This window comes from Siphateles boraxobius, unplaced genomic scaffold (genome assembly GCF_051911475.1).
Source record: "Siphateles boraxobius isolate OS27281-9 unplaced genomic scaffold, OSU_SipBor_1 63, whole genome shotgun sequence".
NCBI classification, from domain to species: Eukaryota; Metazoa; Chordata; class Actinopteri; order Cypriniformes; family Leuciscidae; genus Siphateles; species Siphateles boraxobius.
In genome coordinates this window covers 32,501-50,078 of record NW_027509190.1, presented here as the reverse complement: position 1 = coordinate 50,078, position 17,578 = coordinate 32,501, and the positions used below count along the sequence as shown (strand labels likewise).

At 41.1% G+C, this 17,578-nt stretch overlaps 5 non-coding genes across 5 annotated transcripts; all 5 read right to left on the bottom strand.

The window, feature by feature from the left end:
- Positions 1-12,623: 12,623 nt before the first annotated feature.
- Positions 12,624-12,705, bottom strand: trnas-aga (transfer RNA serine (anticodon AGA)). Its single transcript has one exon. It is a non-coding gene; the product is annotated as a tRNA-Ser (tRNA).
- Positions 12,706-12,827: 122 nt separating this feature from the next.
- On the bottom strand, positions 12,828-12,900 carry trnak-uuu (transfer RNA lysine (anticodon UUU)). The gene has a single exon. It is a non-coding gene; the product is annotated as a tRNA-Lys (tRNA).
- A 912-nt stretch (positions 12,901-13,812) lies between these two features.
- Positions 13,813-13,894, bottom strand: trnas-aga (transfer RNA serine (anticodon AGA)). The gene has a single exon. It is a non-coding gene; the product is annotated as a tRNA-Ser (tRNA).
- A 122-nt stretch (positions 13,895-14,016) lies between these two features.
- trnak-uuu (transfer RNA lysine (anticodon UUU)) lies at positions 14,017-14,089 on the bottom strand. Its single transcript has one exon. It is a non-coding gene; the product is annotated as a tRNA-Lys (tRNA).
- Positions 14,090-14,708: 619 nt separating this feature from the next.
- On the bottom strand, positions 14,709-14,790 carry trnas-aga (transfer RNA serine (anticodon AGA)). The gene has a single exon. It is a non-coding gene; the product is annotated as a tRNA-Ser (tRNA).
- Positions 14,791-17,578: the final 2,788 nt, after the last annotated feature.

Genomic DNA, 17,578 nt, shown 5'->3' with positions numbered 1-17,578 from the left:
ATGCATGAACTAACTGACTAAGGTGGAAAAAGGCTATTCTTGTAACATATGAAATATGATTTTCGAAAGACAAGTTGCGGTCTAGTATAACACCCAGATCTTTTACTGTAGTGGATAAAGTAACAGGACATCCTTCTAAATTAAAGTTGTATTGTACAAGGTTGTGGGGGTAGTTTTTTGGACCAATAAGTAATACCTCCGTTTTATCTGAATTTAATAGCAGGAAATTACACGTCATCCAGCATTTTATATCTTTGAGACACTCTGTCAATTTAGATGAGTTAGTGTTCTCATCTGGTCGTGATGAAATATATAATTGGGTGTCATCAGCATAACAGTGGAAATTAATTCCACGTTTTCTTATAATATTACCAAGTGGCAGCATATATATTGAGAATAGCAGAGGGCCTAACACCGATCCTTGCGGCACTCCATAGCCTACTGACGTTATCTTCGATTTTGCCACATTTAAACAGACAAAATGATAACGGTCTGATAAGTACGATCTAAACCAGCTTAATGCCTGTCCCTGAACACCAGTGTAGTTTTGTAGTCGATCCAAGAGTATTTTATGATCTATTGTGTCGAACGCAGCGCTAAGATCGAGTAGAACTAGTATTGAGATACAGCCTTGGTCAGAAGCTAAAAGTAAATCATTTGTAATTTTAACTAGCGCAGTTTCTGTGCTATGATGCGGTCTGAATCCTGACTGAAATTTTTCATAGATATCATTTTCTTGCAAGAAAGAGCACAATTGAGCGGACACAACTTTTTCTAGAATTTTAGACATAAATGGAAGATTTGAAATGGGTCTGTAATTTGCTAGGTTATTTGGATCTAATTGCGGTTTCTTAATGAGAGGTTTTATTACTGCCAGTTTGAATATTCTTGGAACATGACCTAAAGATAAAGACGAGTTAATAATATTGAGAAGGGGCTCTTCCACTACAGCTAACACTTCTTTCAGTAGTTTAGTGGGTATTGAATCTAATAAACATGTTGTTGGTTTAGATGCAATGATAAGTTTATTTAACTCTTCCTGTCCTATAGTTGTAAAGCGGTGTAGTTGTTCTTGAGGGGCGATAATTGAGGCTGAATCATAAGACACCATAAAAGATTGTACATTTACAATTGTGTTTCTGATGCTTTCTATTTTCTCATTGAAGAAATTCATAAAATCATTACTACTATACTGTAATGGAATATTTTGCTCTGGTGATGTTTGTTTATTTGTTAGTCTAGCTACGGTGTTGAATAAAAACCTTGGATTATTTTGGTTATTTTCTATTAGTTTGCGGAGATGCTCAGCCCTGGCTGCTTTTAGAGCCTTTTTATAACGTGACATACTGTCTTTCCACACGATTCTAAAGACCTCTAAATTAGTTTGTTTCCATTTACGCTCTAAGTTACGCTCTAAGTTTCTCTCTTGATAACATGCGTAGCACTGTTGTACCATGGTGCTTTAGTTTTCTCTCTAACCTTTTTTAATCTAATTGGTGCAACAATTTCTAGTGTACTAGAGAAAATGGTGCTCAAACTGCTAGTCATTTCCTCCAGTTCATCTGTTTGTTTGGGTTCACTGAGTAGCTGAGATAGATCAGGTAAGCTATTTGAGAATCTATCTATAGTGGTTGGAAGGATTGTTCTGCCTGGTCGATAACGTGGCGCAACATGACAAATTTCAGGAGTACGTATTATGCAAGTTATCATGTAATGATCAGTGACATCATCACTTTGCGGTACAATATCTATATCAGTTGGATTGGTTCCATATGATATAATTAAATCTAGTGTATGATTTAGACGATGAGTGGGACCACTGATGTTTTGCGTGACCCCAAAGGAGTTTAATAAATCTGTAAACGCAGCCCCTAACGCATCATTTGTGTTATCTACGTGTATGTTAAAATCTCCAACAATTATTGCTTTATCGACATTGACCAATAGATCTGAGAGAAAGTCTGCAAACTCTTTTAGGAAATCAGCATAGGGCCCTGGAGGTCTATATACAGTAGCCAAGGCTAGAGATAATAGGGATTTCTTTCTTACATCTAAGAGCGTAACATTTAGCACAAGTACTTCAAACGAATTAAACCTATGACCTGTTTTCTAAGTAACATTTAGAATATCTCTATAGATTGTTGCAACACCGCCGCCACAACTGATCAGACGGGGCTCATGCTTATAACAGTATCCTGGTGGAGTGGACTAATTTAGACCGAAATAATCATTTGGTTTAAGCCAGGTTTCAGTAAGGCAGAATACATCGAAACTATTATCTGCGACCATTTCATTTACAATAACCGCCTTAGGTGTGAGCGATCTAATGTTTAGAAGACCTAGCTTTAGAAATTGTTTTTGTTCACTGATATTGAGATTTTCAGGTTTAATTACAATAAGATTTTTCCTAGATCCTACAGTAGATTTATTGTTTGGCCTCACTAAACGAGGAATAGACACAGTTTCTATATAATGTTCTACACTACTTATATCAATTAAGTTGGGACAGCAAAGACTGTGATTTGGACTTTGACTTACTAGTCATATGGTGTGTAACGTCTTGGAGATGTTGTCCGACAGAACAGCCGCTCCGATTCTGCTGGGGTGCAGGCCATCAGCACGGTAGAGCCTAGGTCGTTCCCAGAGCAGATTCCAATTATTTACAAAGAGCAGTTTCTGTTCATTACACAATGACATTAACCATTCATTTAGTGCAAATAATCTACTGAACCTTTCCTGTCCTTGTCGGTACGTGGGAAGCGGTCCAGACACGATGATCGTTGCTTCAGGTGATGTGCTGCGTACCGTCTCGATCAGGCTCCTGTAGTCCTTCTTCAGAACCTCCGTCTGCCGCAGACTGATGTTGTTCACCCCCGCGTGCAGCACAACAGCTCCGACGCGTTCGTCAGCGTTCAGGATCTCGGGAACATGTGCAGCGACATCTAGAACACAAGCACCAGGAAAGCAGTGAGTGCGCACCTTACCCTTACCTGAGGTAGCACGGACATGACGGACGATGGAACTGCTGATGATCACGGCGTCGTCGCGTTCCGACTCGCGAAGAGGGGAGAAGCGGTTCCGGGTGGAGATCTCGAAGACCAGGAGAGGTGGAGAGGTTCTTGGTCTGGTCCTGGCTCGTGTCTTCCGCTGAGGAATCACCCAGGGCCCATGGTGTTGTGTCGGTGCCGGAGTGAATGAAGCCAGGGATGATCGCGTCCTGGGTGCTTGCGTCCTGTGCAGAGAAGCACACGGAGTAGACGAGGTCGGAGTCAAAAAGTTACTAACCACTGACTTGTGAGCATCGGCGCTTGATGTTTCAAGCGCTGAACGCCGATCTCGCAGCTCGGCTTGCCTCTCTAGCAGACCACGGATCTGCTTCTCCACGGACTCCAGCTCCAACAGCACCGAATGCAGCTCTAATGTGTCCTCACCTGCACTCAGAGGTAACGTTAGACACACATCCGATATATTCGCCATTATAACAGATGAACAGTAAATTAGTAGTGATACTACCAATATCACTACTAATTTAGGACTGAAATCCTGGATATAACCCGTATCCTTTCAGTGAAACGGGTGTAAATGAGATCAATAGGCGAGAGGCCACGTGTGAGATGCTAGCGGGCTAAAGGCTAGTAGCGGAGATTCGAAAAGTTGGATCTAAGTAGCGAAATCAAAGCAATCCGATTGTTTTTTATAAGGAAAAGTATCGAAGATAAGTTCACATGCTATAAAAACAGAAAGTGATTGTTTATAAATGAGTGGTAAAGAAGAAAATCAAGGATTTATGAATCAATTCGACGGAGCTCCAAACACAAACCGCACGCCCATGCGCAAAGAGTTGTGTCTTAGAAATGCATTTCCAATCACATTTGGCTGGCTGCGTCAGTTAATGAGCATGCGGTTTAATGAATTACCGGAGAACGTGCTTCATGAGGCTCAAACGCACACACACGCAAAGGTCTCTCGCTCTCCGCCGTGCGCGCGCTACGCGGTTTGGAGCACAGTTCTCGCATGCGCGCTCTTGCTCGCTCACTCTAGATTCCAGGAGATTTGAACTAATTTGTGGGCATCAGGAAGCGGGCATCAGGGAGCCGCTATCAATATGCGGGAGACCCCCGGAACTTCTGGGAGACTTGGGATGTCTGCAATATTAAATTACGCAAAGAACTGAGTTTCACTTTGCAGTGTATTCTTGTAGTTTTAATAGATTTTCAAAGTAACTTGAAAGTAAAGTAATTAGTAGTCTGATTTTACTTGCAGTAATCAGTAATGTAAGCAAATTACAATTTTAAAGTAGTAATTAGTGATTTGTAGTGGATTACTTTTTTTGAGTAACTTACCCAACACTGGTAACCATACAGCTTTACATCTGGTGTTTGTTCAATCCAAATCATAAGTAAGCCTCACCCTTTTTTTACATTTGGAGTTTTGTGAATTTTGTTTACCTCTTAGATTTTTTTGTTAAAGGTAAAGGGGGAATGGAACATAAAACTCTTTAAACCCTACTTTTGTTTTTTAACTATTTTGCAGCTGTACCATAGCCTATTCCCAATTTATTTTCTCTTTTTTTTCTGCAATGTATTATATTGTTTTATTGTAAAGTGCTAATGCTTCTCGCCTCATTCAATGTCCTGTTATACTGTATATCTGCTCTTGCTGTATGTGGTGTCGTCAGTGGATCCTGAGTGCTATAGCCTCATATTTACGACACAGTGTCTGTAAACTTTTTTGCCACTTCTCCCTTGGGTGTCTTCACTTTCAACCGTAGGGAATATCTTTTGGTAAGGACAGTCTTCTTCATCCCCCCGACTCCATGGACTATAAGCCTGATATTCTCACCGCACAGTCCAAGGCGATCAGCTGTTTCATTGGTGATATAATTGGTGTCAGATGTGAGGTCGATTAGTGAGCCAATAAGGCAACCCGAGTTTGTCGTTACTTCCATCAGCATCATCACCACTGGATGTTCTTGCAGTCCATCTCCAGCCTTGGCACATACAGTTGATGATATTTTGTTTGAGAACACATTCTTGCATTTCTCTCTTTGTTCTGGAGTAAGCTCTGCAAGAAACTCTTCGTGTTTGTTGGTTAGGCCAAGTTTCTTTCCTCCAATTTTTATGGTGCTCTGCTCCTCACTGCTGCTGTATTTCTTTGAAGTCGGTGGCTTAAGACACAGAAGGTAATTGTGGTCCGATATCCCTCCTTTCCGACAGTCTACTTTTCGGCAGAGGTATCTGGGTGTGCATCCTTTCCCATCCTTGGGGTGGGGCCGCAAACACTTGGAGCACAACCATAGCTTCTTCACATGGGCCCTTTTTCTTAAGAGATCTTCTTCCCTGGAGACCTTGCACGCAAATAGCTTGCCGGCATGGGAGTCATCTTCACAGACAGTACAGCTGGGATAGTCGTCCTTCTGACCTGCTGTGGATTTAGTGAATGCCTTCCTCCCTCTCTTATCTGGGTATTCTGCAGCACCCTTTTCCACAGGGCCTTTATCTGCAGGGCTTGGCTCCACCTGTTCCAACTCCTCAAGAATCTCCTCCTGCTTCTTCAAGAATCCTATGAGGCAATCAAAATGATGCAGTGGAGAGAACCTGTTTTCCGGGTCAGTTTTGTGCATAATCCACTACTTCTTGAGTGAACTGGGAAGCTTGCTTTCAAGAGATTGAGCAACAACACAGTTCTTCACGGTGTCTTCTTCACCAAGAATCTGGAGGTTGCACAGTGCCCTTTCCACAGCCTGGATCAATTCAATGGTTCTTCTTGGATTGTTTCCTTTATCGGGGGGAAGAGACTGGACCTTGTTGGTGACCATTAAGACTATTTTCGCTCTGTTCCCGTATTTGCTGTCCAGTAGCCTAAACATATCGTCGGCGGATCCACAGCTAGATAGGACAAGATCCTTCTTGATCTTTTCGTGGAGACTATTTAATAAGTGGAACCTTTTTAAACATCCCACACCTTGTGGGTTACCCAATTCTTGTAGGTCGTCCCACTCAGTCTTCCAGCAGTAATAGTCCCTCATGTCACCAGAGAAAGTGGGTAGCCGTGCTTTTTCAAGGCTGATTTGAGGCTTGAGATTAGAGTATCCTTTGGTTCTTTCTGGGCTGCTTTGCTGTAAGAGAGGCCGGGTGTTCATGTTTAATGCCCCAGTGTACCTTTTGGACTTCAGCTTGCGATCGGTAGACATGTCAGGGAGAGAGGGGAAAGAAGCATCTTGTATCGGATCCATAATATATCATACATAATATATCATAAATTCTGAATAATACACAAATATAAATAAATATAAATTCCAATATAGCCAATACTATAAACACTATGGAATAATATATAATATATTATGGAATTTAATCAACATTCAATATTATAAATATTATAATATACTTAGTGTTTAAACTAAATGACTAAACAAAGCATACACATTTAAACACAGAAATGCTACAGTTTCACACACACCAAATATACAACAATGTCAATGTTATACACTAAACCATTCGCCCAAAACCACAAAAGGTATTCTCAGTGTTTTGGCCCAAAATGAAACCAGTGAGTGTAGTTTTAAGTAGTAACGCTGAGCATAGTAATCCATTATCAATGTAAAGCAATTAACTGCATTACCCATCCGGCACCGCAAACAGAAAGTAACTCGTGTGACAGTGAAACGCTCCAAATCCAAACATTTACTTAAAATATAACCACGGATACTATAAAGCCGACATCGTTAAACATCAGGCCGCAAACAAGGTTTTATCATCGTGACCAAAGTAACAGTTATCAGGCATACAAACCGCGCACATATACAGCGGCAGTACAGCGGTAGCGCAAACAAACAAACTTAAAACCGCAGCACAATGGATAGAAACAGCATCTTTCCGGTGATCACATCTCTCCTGATGAGACAACATGCCAAAACTAGTACTCGCTCCTGCTTATAGCCCGTACTCATTCATTACTGGATTCTAACACACCGTTTTTTGGGGATTTTTACTGGTCCACGTTTCAACTCTTGACTGGCCCGTCCTTCAATCAGGGAAGTGAACCTCCCGCCTATTAACCTGCGTTACATTGCTGCTTAACACCCGTGAAGTAGTGAACACGACAGAGTGAGTTCAACAGCAAGCAGTAAAATCAGCCGCATCACAGGTGGACTCCACATGCACAAACAACAGGTTCTTCTTTGCTGCTTTTTAATCTAAGTTGAACTGCATTAGACAGTTTGTCACACAAAGCATGACATTCCAAAGATTTGGATTACAAGAATAAAATCTGGTGTATTTTATGACAGCATATTAATAAAAATATGCCCCACGATAAACAATATTACAGAAATATTGCATGATTATGGTTAAATGATCACACAATTATTTTATGAATTCAATATTTTAAACTGTAGTATTGTTTAAAATGTATCCTTTGAAATGCCAAATCATAACAGAGTAAAATTTTATAATTTCAAATGAAATAAGTTCATAATCCTGATTTGGACCAAATGATCACTGGATTGATCTGGGCCACATTCCTTCCATCAACAATCGGCCCTCACCGTTGCCACAATGCCCAGTTCTGGCTGAAAGGATACGTGCTATTGCCGACAGAAGGCCAGCAGTGCTAGCTTGAGGCCACATTCGGCCCAAGCTTGCTTGCGATGTGGGTTTGTGTGGATTAATCATGACATTAAGATAACAGGTAATTGTTTCTTTATACTGTGTTTCGATCATTAAAAGTGTACTGTCTCCATCTGATTCAGCTCATCACTTTGTCAATAGAAAGGGGACTAAAAATATATTTTTTTCCCCAATTGTCCCCAAAGACAAATGAAGAGATATGTCTAACAACCAACAACACAGTGATGTGCTCAACACAAAACACTACTGGGAATATCCCGTTTTTATGTTTACATACCTTTTACAACATTATCAGTATTACACTTATATTATTGTATACTTGTGTTATTATATACTTGTATTACACTCAGAGATGCTCACAAGTCTCTGAGCTAGAGTCCAAGTCAAGTCTCAAGTCTTTGAGCTAGAGTCCAAGTCAAGTCTTAAGTCTTCGAGCTAAAGTCCAAGTCAAGTCTCAAGTCTTTGAGCTAAAGTCCAAGTCAAGTCTCAAGTCTCTTGTGGTTATAATAAGTGTTGCATCACGTACAGCGACCCATCCAGGCTGCTTAGAACACTGCATAGCTATTAAGGAATTCAAAGCATGTAATATGTTATTATGACTCCTTTATCTAATAGCATACAATATCAGCTTTGATTTAGGTATATAATCAGTGTAAACAGACTATTTCAACATGACAAAAACACCAAGAATACTTTACTTTTAAGTTAATATCTGTATCTGTAAAAATTGAGGTTCTGAAGAAAAAGGACTCTCATGTCTGTTGCTGAATTATAATGAAAGGCCTTGGCTCCTATTGTGCTGGCTCTGTGGAGCCATTAGACCAAATATAGAAAATGTTATAGCCTACCTACCTCACAGCACTAAAATTGACATAGTGCAAAACATCACAGTAGCTAAATGCAAAACACTATTGCAACCAAATGATGTGAAATACATGGTTCATATATTTGTGGCGGCCCGCCACACATTGATTTTCGATTTATTTGTTTATTTTTACTAAGCCTATTTAAAATCGTATTTGATTGCAGAGCGCCGTAGCGCATTCGCGCAGCACTACCTCTCGCACGTCTCTCTCTCTCTCTCTCTCGTACACCCACCTCTCGCGCTCTGGAACACCATGAGGTGCACGCGCGCAGATACCCCATATTTTGCATTGAGCGCTTCTTTTGTTTGGCCCGTCTTGTTTGAAGTTTTTAAACCCAAATCTGACGAATGGCACAGCAACGGCCGGTGCAGTCGACATGTTTGTTTGTTGTCCTCTCATGTGTGGCCGCGCGCGCGCACGTAGTACGTGTTATGTAGGCAGGTTTTAGGTAACGGGTCAGAGGGAGGGGAATAACAGCGTGCTCATCAGACGTTTCCTAAAAATAAACATTGTTCACGAGTCCCGCAGGCTCGAGTCCGAGTCGAGTCTGAAGTCTTTCGAGGACGAGTCTCAAGTCGAGTCTGAAGTCACTGTGTGTGCGACTTAAGTCGCACTCGAGTCCGAGTCTCAAACTCGAGTCCCCATCTCTGATTACACTTACATTTATATTGTTACAGCAGTACAGTAATGCGTACTATTATATGGGGGAAGCAAGAATGGCAGACAGGAAAAATGTATTTAAGTGCAGGTGCGGTACCTTAATGAAAACAAAGCCAAAACCAAACCAATACAAGGGAACACGGAGAGCAGGGCACCATGCAGGAGCAGAGACAACACCAAATTATGTTTTTTGAAAATGTAAAACTGCTGAAAGTTTTCAGTGATGGGTAGGTTTAGGGTTAAAGGGATGGAGTCTATACAGTATAAAAATCATGCCTATGAAAAGTTCCCATAAAACAGGGAACACCAACCTGTGTGTGTGGTCCAGGACCAAATGTCCCTACAAGGATAGTAAAAAACATTTTGTGGGGAAAAATGTAAGTTCTTATGAAAAGAAAAATCTTATAAATCAGGGATTTTCAACTCTAGCCCTTTCCTGCAGTTTACCTCCAACCTTGAAAAAAATCACCTGCTTGTAGCTTTACCCTTTACTTTAATTTGCTTTTTAAGGTGTGATTGATTAGGGTTGGAGCAAAACTCCTGTTAAAAAAAAAAACGCTGTCATCTATGCAGAAACAAAAGTGTGTGTTGGGTTGTTGGGTTGTTGGTTGGGTTTTTGGTTGGGTGGGTGGGTGTGTTTTTTGGGGTTGGGTGGTGGTATGTGTGTAGATGTGTGTCTAAAACAAAGGATTATTACGGAGCGCAATCCTCTCAGCTGACTTGGCTTTGGGAATATTTGGGAAGAACGTTCTGAATACCAGCCACTTTCTTTTAACAACACAAGATGTTGGACCATAATATTACAGCATAACAAAAAAAATAAAAAATTTTTGATAGAAAAAAAAAACATTTTATTCTATGCACATACTCAATGGATTTAAAAACAACTTTTTATCTCCTTTTTAAAACATGTCTAGGCATTTTCTTTTATGGAAATAAACTTCTTTGAGTTTAACTTCTTAAACTCCACTCATTTTCACAACCAAATGGACTGAATTAATAGCCTACCTCAAGATTTCAGATAACTAAACATATATAAATGGTTTTTCAAAATGCAAAGATGGACTCTGACATTTCAACTGGGAGCCGAGGTGGATATGAGGTAAATTATTATTATTATTATTATTATTATTATTATTGTAAGTAGTAGATGTATCCATGGTATAATTTATTTGTTATTTATACAACATTCAGTTTTGGTTCTAAACTTTGTTTTAACTTTCAAAGAATGTTTTCTGCAACCCAGTTTTTGAGCTTGATGAAGAAAATGAGGAAAACAAAGAAAATTTCAAAATTGACATATACCTTGAATCTACTAAAAATCCAGCTGCAGGTAAGTGTGCATACCTTCTGATATATTTAATATAGGATATTCTTAGTTAAATGTTTAAATGTATACATTTTATAACACACTTGTAATATGTACAGATTTAAAGATTTAAGACTTACCAGCACTATAGTGCATACACACTGACCCACTCTGTAGTCACCTCCCTGGTCAGAGTTCTGGCCGCTGGAAGTTTTTCAAGAAAGTACTCCCGGTTAGTTTCCTGGGCCCCAAAACTGTGCGTTTTTACGTGAAAAAATTATTTGCGGTTCAAAGCTTGATTAATTTAACACAAAAAAAACACGCCGGTCAAAATTCATACCTCAGTTTTAATCGGCACTATTTTCTTTCCATTTCTATCAATCCGCGCTGCTGTCAACGTCAACAGTGCGCACGTTCCGACCAGCTGTTCCATAGTGTTTACACAATCGATTACGAAACAACGTAAAAAGTAGAAAATGAACGATGGTGCGAACTTGTAAATTCCCAGGCTGTGACCACAAGAATGTGCCGGGATCACCGTTCTGATTCCATCGTTTTCCTGTTTCGGATATAGCTACGAGACAGCTTTGGCTGGTTGCAATCGGCTACTCTGCGGGAGCTAAAATATCCAGAATCAAGGATTATCGTGTGTGCACAGTGCTGTACCAGTACCACGGGTACGCTCTATTTACTAACTTTATGATCCCATGTCTAAACTGTACGGTAAACAAGCTGATGTTTAGACTCCAGTGGAAAATACATGAAAAGATGTCTAATATAAAAACATTATATAGGGATATAGGTACAATTTGCTGAGAAAACTATTTGATTTAGTTCACTCTCTCTTCCCGTTCTATCTCCATCTGTTGAAGTACGGCATCGGTACTCCGGTTCATAAAGGTATCCCTTTGGCGTTGTGCTAAAATTACTTTCATCCTCATCTGTTCCGTCTGACATTGTGCTAAAATTGGTTTCATCATCAGAAGTTTTGCAGTCAGACATGTTGTCAGCGAGTCGCGCTATAAACAGCTGATCGGAACGTGCGCACTGTTGACGTTGACAGCAGCCCGGATTGATAGAAATGGAAAGAAAATTTAGCCGATTAAAACTGAGGTATGAATTTTGACCGGCGTGTTTTTTGTGTTAAATTAATCAAGCTTTGAAACGCAAATAATTTTTTCACGTAAAAACGCACAGTTTTGAGGCCACGGAAACTAACCGGGAGTACTTTCTTGAAAAACCTCCAGCGGCCAAAACTCTGATCAGGGAGGTGACTACAGAGTGGGTCAGTGTGTATGCACTATAGTGCTGGTAAGGATTCCATACAACTTCATGTCTTAAATGGGCGAACTAACCCTTTAAGCACCTTTCATTGTTGCAGTGAATCTAATCTATGTATTCCATTTACTATATTTTTGGCTTAATGTCTTTATAAAAGGTCACAGTGTGGTAAATGACTGTTTGATGACTTTAAGAGAACAGCTGGGTGGCCATGGAACAATAATGGTGTCAACCGGTGTGTTTTTGATTTCGGCTGTTCTTTGCATCATACTGCTCCTTGTTCTCAACCGTGAGTAAGCAAATCCAATTTTTTATGGTATCTTTACACGCTTCAATGCTGTTGACTTGCCTCGCTCTTATTGTTATAGTAAACTTGCGTCAAAAGGCGCAGTTGTTTGTAGCAAATAGCAAGCCCGCGGCACTCTAGGTAACAGCCAGCGAGTGTACTGACACCTAGCGATTAGAAGATATACACGCACCATATTCTCGCTGAAGCAAGATTCTTCCGAAATAAATAGGAGCGTTTCGTTTTCAGTCTTTTCTCTAAGGGTTCGAACCTGAGAGCTCGTGCTTTCAAAGAAGGTCCCAGTTTCAATTCACTCGAACATCCAGAGCACCTCAAGGGCACGCGCCGTGCACAAAAAGAGTAGTCTGAAGGACGGGGTGAGGACAGCTGGTGACATGGAGCTCAATTTCAATGGCACCCAGAAAATCTTGGCCAAAGGGGCCTTGTCATCTTTAGCTTGCAGACAAAACTGTTTCTTACCAACATAACTCTTTTCAAGGGTAATCCTGTAACAGTGACTTTTTTTCCTTTTATAAAGTTTAAGCTAGGCCTCCAGAAGGTTACAAACTAAAGCAGGCGCAGGCTGTCAACGTAGTCGGCAGGATTTGAACCTGCGCGGGGATACCCCAATGGATTTCTAGTCCATCGCCTTAACCACTCGGCCACGACTACAAGCTGGTTGAAAGGGGCATGTCGTTTGTGGATTGATGCCTTGCAGCGTTGCTGCCCGAGGACAGTGTAGATGAGCAAGAACTCAACAACAAAACGTACAGCTCCACAAAAAGAGGCTCATTCGCCCGAACAGGGACTTGAACCCTGGACCCTCAGATTAAAAGTCTGATGCTCGACCGACTGAGCTATCCGGGCTCTTGCTCGAGAAGCGTGCGTGCTGCGTGGGATCGCACAGCAAATTTAATCGTATTGGCGCAGAAAAAAGAGTGTCCTCCAATGTATAGCGTTTCCTTCTTTGAAGATTCAGAATGGCCGTCAAAACGTCTGCTATGTCAAAATATATTTGCAAATTAGTGGGAATGCAGCCTAATAGACTGATGATAATAGTAATTAAAGGAAAATAATGCTAGGAAAAAGAACAAAAACTCACTGCTACTTGTCTGGAAAGCCTCTTCACACGCTTCAATGCTGTTGACTTGCCGCGCTCTTATCGTTATTGTAAACTTGTGTCAAAGGCTTAGTTGTTTGTAGCAAATAGCAAGCCCGCGGCACTCTAGGTAACAGCCAGCGAGTGTACTGACACCTAGCGATTAGAAAATATACAAGCACCATATTCTCTCTGAAGCAAGATTCTTCCGAAATAAATAGGAGCTTTTCGTTTTCAGTCTTTTCTCTAAGGGTTCGAACCTGAGAGCTCGTGCTTTCAAAGAAGGTCCCAGTTTCAATTCACTCGAACATCGAGAGCACATCAAGGGTACGCGCCGTGCACAAAAAGAGTAGTCTGAAGGACGGGGTGAGGAGAGGTGGTGACATGGAGCTCAATTTCAATGGCACCCAGAAAATCTTGCCGTGACCCGGATTCGGACCGGGGTTGCTGCAGCCACAACACAGAGTACTAACCACTATACGATCACGGCGAGCTGCCGGTCTACCTGACGTGTCCCTGAATACAAAGGGGCCTTGTCATCTTTAGCTTGCAGACAAAACTGTTTCTTACCAACATAACTCTTTTCAAGGATAATCCTGTAACAGTGACTTTTTTTCCTTTTATAAAGTCTAAGCTAGGCCTCCAGAAGGTTACAAACTAAAGCAGGCGCCTGCTGTCAACGTAGTCGGCAGGATTCGAACCTGCGCGGGGAGACCCCAATGGATTTCTAGTCCATCGCCTTAACCACTCGGCCACGACTACAAGCTGGCTGAAAGGGGCATGTCGTTTGTGTATTGGTGCCTTGCAGCGTCGCTGCCCGAGGCCAGTGTAGATCAGCAAGAACTCAACAACAAAACGTACCGCTCCACAAAAAGAGGCTCCTTCGCCCGAACAGGGACTTGAACCCTGGACCCTCAGATTAAAAGTCTGATGCTCTACCGACTGAGCTATCCGGGCTCTTGCTCGAGAAGGGTGCGTGCTGCGTCGGAACGCACAACAAAATGAATCGTATTGGCGCAGAAAAAAAGAGTGTCCTCCAATGCATTGCGTTTCCTTCTTCGAAGATTCAGAATGGCCGTCAAAACGTCTGCTATGTCAAAATATATTGGCAAATTAGTGGGAATGCAGCCTATTAGACTGATGATAATAGTAATTAAAGGAAAATAATGCTAGGAAAAAGAACAAAAACTCACTGCTACTTGTCTGGAAAGCCTCTTCACACGCTTCAATGCTGTTGACTTGCGCGCTCTTATCGTTATTTTAAACTTGTGTCAAAGGCGCAGTTGTTTGTAGCAAATAGCAAGCCCGCGGCACTCTAGGTAACAGCCAGCGAGTGTACTGACACCTAGCGATTAAAAAATATACTAACCACTATACGAGCACGGCGAGCTACCGGTCTACCCGACGTGTCCCTGAATACAAAGGGGCCTTGTCATCTTTAGCTTGCAGACAAAACTGTTTCTTACCACCATAACTCTTTTCAAGGGTAATCCTGTAACAGTGACTTTTTTTCCTTCTATAAAGTTTAAGCTAGGCCTCCAGAAGTTCACAAACTAAAGCAGGCGCATGCTGTCAACGTAGTCGGCAGGATTCGAACCTGCGCGGGGAGACCCCAATGGATTTCTAGTCCATCGCCTTAACCACTCGGCCACGACTACACGCTGGCTGAAAGGGGCATGTCGTTTGGGCAAATCACTGACGTGAACGGCGTCGGTTCGAGTCCCACCTCTGACAAGGTTGAAATTACCCAATATCTTTTCTATTATTTTCTTAATGAATGAACACATATGTATAGATTTCATGTGCTTTTTTGCCTTAACACATATTTTATAAAAACATATTTCTCCTTGTATGGATACATGTTAAAATGTATTTATTATATGAATATGTGGTTTCTTGGAATGTATTATTTATTTTATTATTTCACCATTGAATATAATAAATCTTTATTATCTTTTTTAAATTACTCTCTTTTCTAACTGAACTATATTTATAAATATAAGTATAGTATTTATAGTATAGTATATAAGTATTTATATATATAAGTAAATTAATAAATGGAGCATTGACATCACACTGACATTATGGATACATCAGAGGTGATTAATAAAAGATTGAAGTAAATTGTCAATTACAGTTTTTTTCAGTCGCTAACAAGCGTTTGTCCAACCAGTTGTCACATTTTCAAAACTCTAAACACAATTAGCACAGCATCAGTCTTTTGTGGCCATACCAATATATCTCAGCTGATACAACAAACAATTGAATAATTGAGACACAGCTGATTTATGTTGGGTAAATTGGACCATTCATAGCTGATTCCAGTCTGGCTTAGACTCAGTGGCAGGGGTTATTTTTTTCTATTACATTGACACTTATACAGTAAAAGGAGGACTTTGAGGAGTGATGTTTTTGGACACAGAAACAGAAAAAAACACACTGTAATGTCTGGACGAGGAAGAGTAAGAGCAAGGGGCCCAGGGAGAAGAGCAGGCCCAGTGAGAGATGCAGTGAGAGGTGCAGGTGCAGTGAGAGATGCAGTGAGAGATGCACTGAGAGGTGCAGTGAGAGATGCAGGTGCAGTGAGAGATGCAGGTGCAGTGAGAGATGCAGTGAGAGGTGCAGTGAGAGATGGAGTGAGAGATGCATTGAGAGATGCAGGTGCAGTGAGAGATGCAGTGAGAGGTGCAGTGAGAGTTGCAGTGAGAGTTGCAGTGAGAGGTGCAGTGAGAGATGCAGTGAGAAATGCAGTGAGAGATGCAGTGAGAGGTGCAGTGAGAGATGCAGTGAGAGTTGCAGTGAGAGGTGCAGTGAGAGGTGCAGTGAGAGATGCAGTGAGAGGTGCAGTGAGAGGTGCAGTGAGAGATGCAGTGAGAGTTGCAGTGAGAGGTGCAGTGAGAGATGCAGGTGCAGTGAGAGAGGCAGTGAGAGGTGCAGTGAGAGATGCAGGTGCAGTGAGAGGTGCAGGAGCAGTGAGAGATGCAGTGAGAGGTGCAGGAGCAGTGAGAGATGCAGGAGCAGTGAGAGATGCAGTGAGAGATGCAGGTGCAGTGAGAGAGGCAGTGAGAGGTGCAGGAGCAGTGAGAGATGCAGGTGCAGTGAGAGGTGCAGTGAGAGGTGCAGGAGCAGTGAGAGAGGCAGTGGCCCTCATTTATCATTCTTGCGTAGAAACGGGCGTATATGTTGGCGTAAGATTATGCTTACACTCCTCTCACCGCCTGATTTATGAAGCTGTGCGTACCTTTGAAATCCAGGTGTACGCAATACCTGCCCTTGATAAATGCCGCGGCTGAAAACGATCGTCATTAGAATAACACGCCCCTATATATTCAAGTATCCGCCTCCCCCACACCCTCATTTTACACCATCGACACACGGAAGACGGCAAAGAGGAGACACTTCTCTGGAGATCGAGACCATCACCATCATGAAAAATTATTATTAAATCAAACAACAATATTGTTGATGATAAATTCAAAGTTAATTGTATTTTTTTTTTCAAAACGCTATAAATCCATCCATTTTTTGTCTAAAAAAACAACAAAAAAAACAACAAGAAGAGAACATGCAACATATAATCAGGGACTCATACTATAAATTAATATAAATTAAATAAGTGCAACTGCATGAAATAAATAAAAGCCAAACAAAATAAATAGTAAAATAAATTAAATAGTAAAAATAAAATAAATATTTCCAATGTCACGTTCCAATATTGTCCACCACATAAAACAAATAATTTAAAAATAACACACAAATACAGTCCTTAAATACAACAATGTTAAAAATACATTCAAATCATTAAGTAACACATTTAGGCTAATAGTAATTCGTGCCGAACTTGAAAAAAGTTCATCAGAAGTTTCGCAGTCAGACATGTTGTCAGCGAGTCGCGCTATAAACAGCTGATCGGAACGTGCGCACTGTTGACGTTGACAGCACCCCGGATTGATAGAAATGGAAAGAAAATTTAGCCGATTAAAACTGAGGTATGAATTTTGACCGGCGTGTTTTTTGTGTTAAATTAATCAAGCTTTGAAACGCAAATAATTTTTTCACGTAAAAACGCACAGTTTTGAGGCCACGGAAACTAACCGGGAGTACTTTCTTGAAAAACCTCCAGCGGCCAAAACTCTGATCAGGGAGGTGACTACAGAGTGGGTCAGTGTGTATGCACTATAGTGCTGGTAAGGATTCCATACAACTTCATGTCTTAAATGGGCGAACTAACCCTTTAAGCACCTTTCATTGTTGCAGTGAATCTAATCTATGTATTCCATTTACTATATTTTTGGCTTAATGTCTTTATAAAAGGTCACAGTGTGGTAAATGACTGTTTGATGACTTTAAGAGAACAGCTGGGTGGCCATGGAACAATAATGGTGTCAACCGGTGTGTTTTTGATTTCGGCTGTTCTTTGCATCATACTGCTCCTTGTTCTCAACC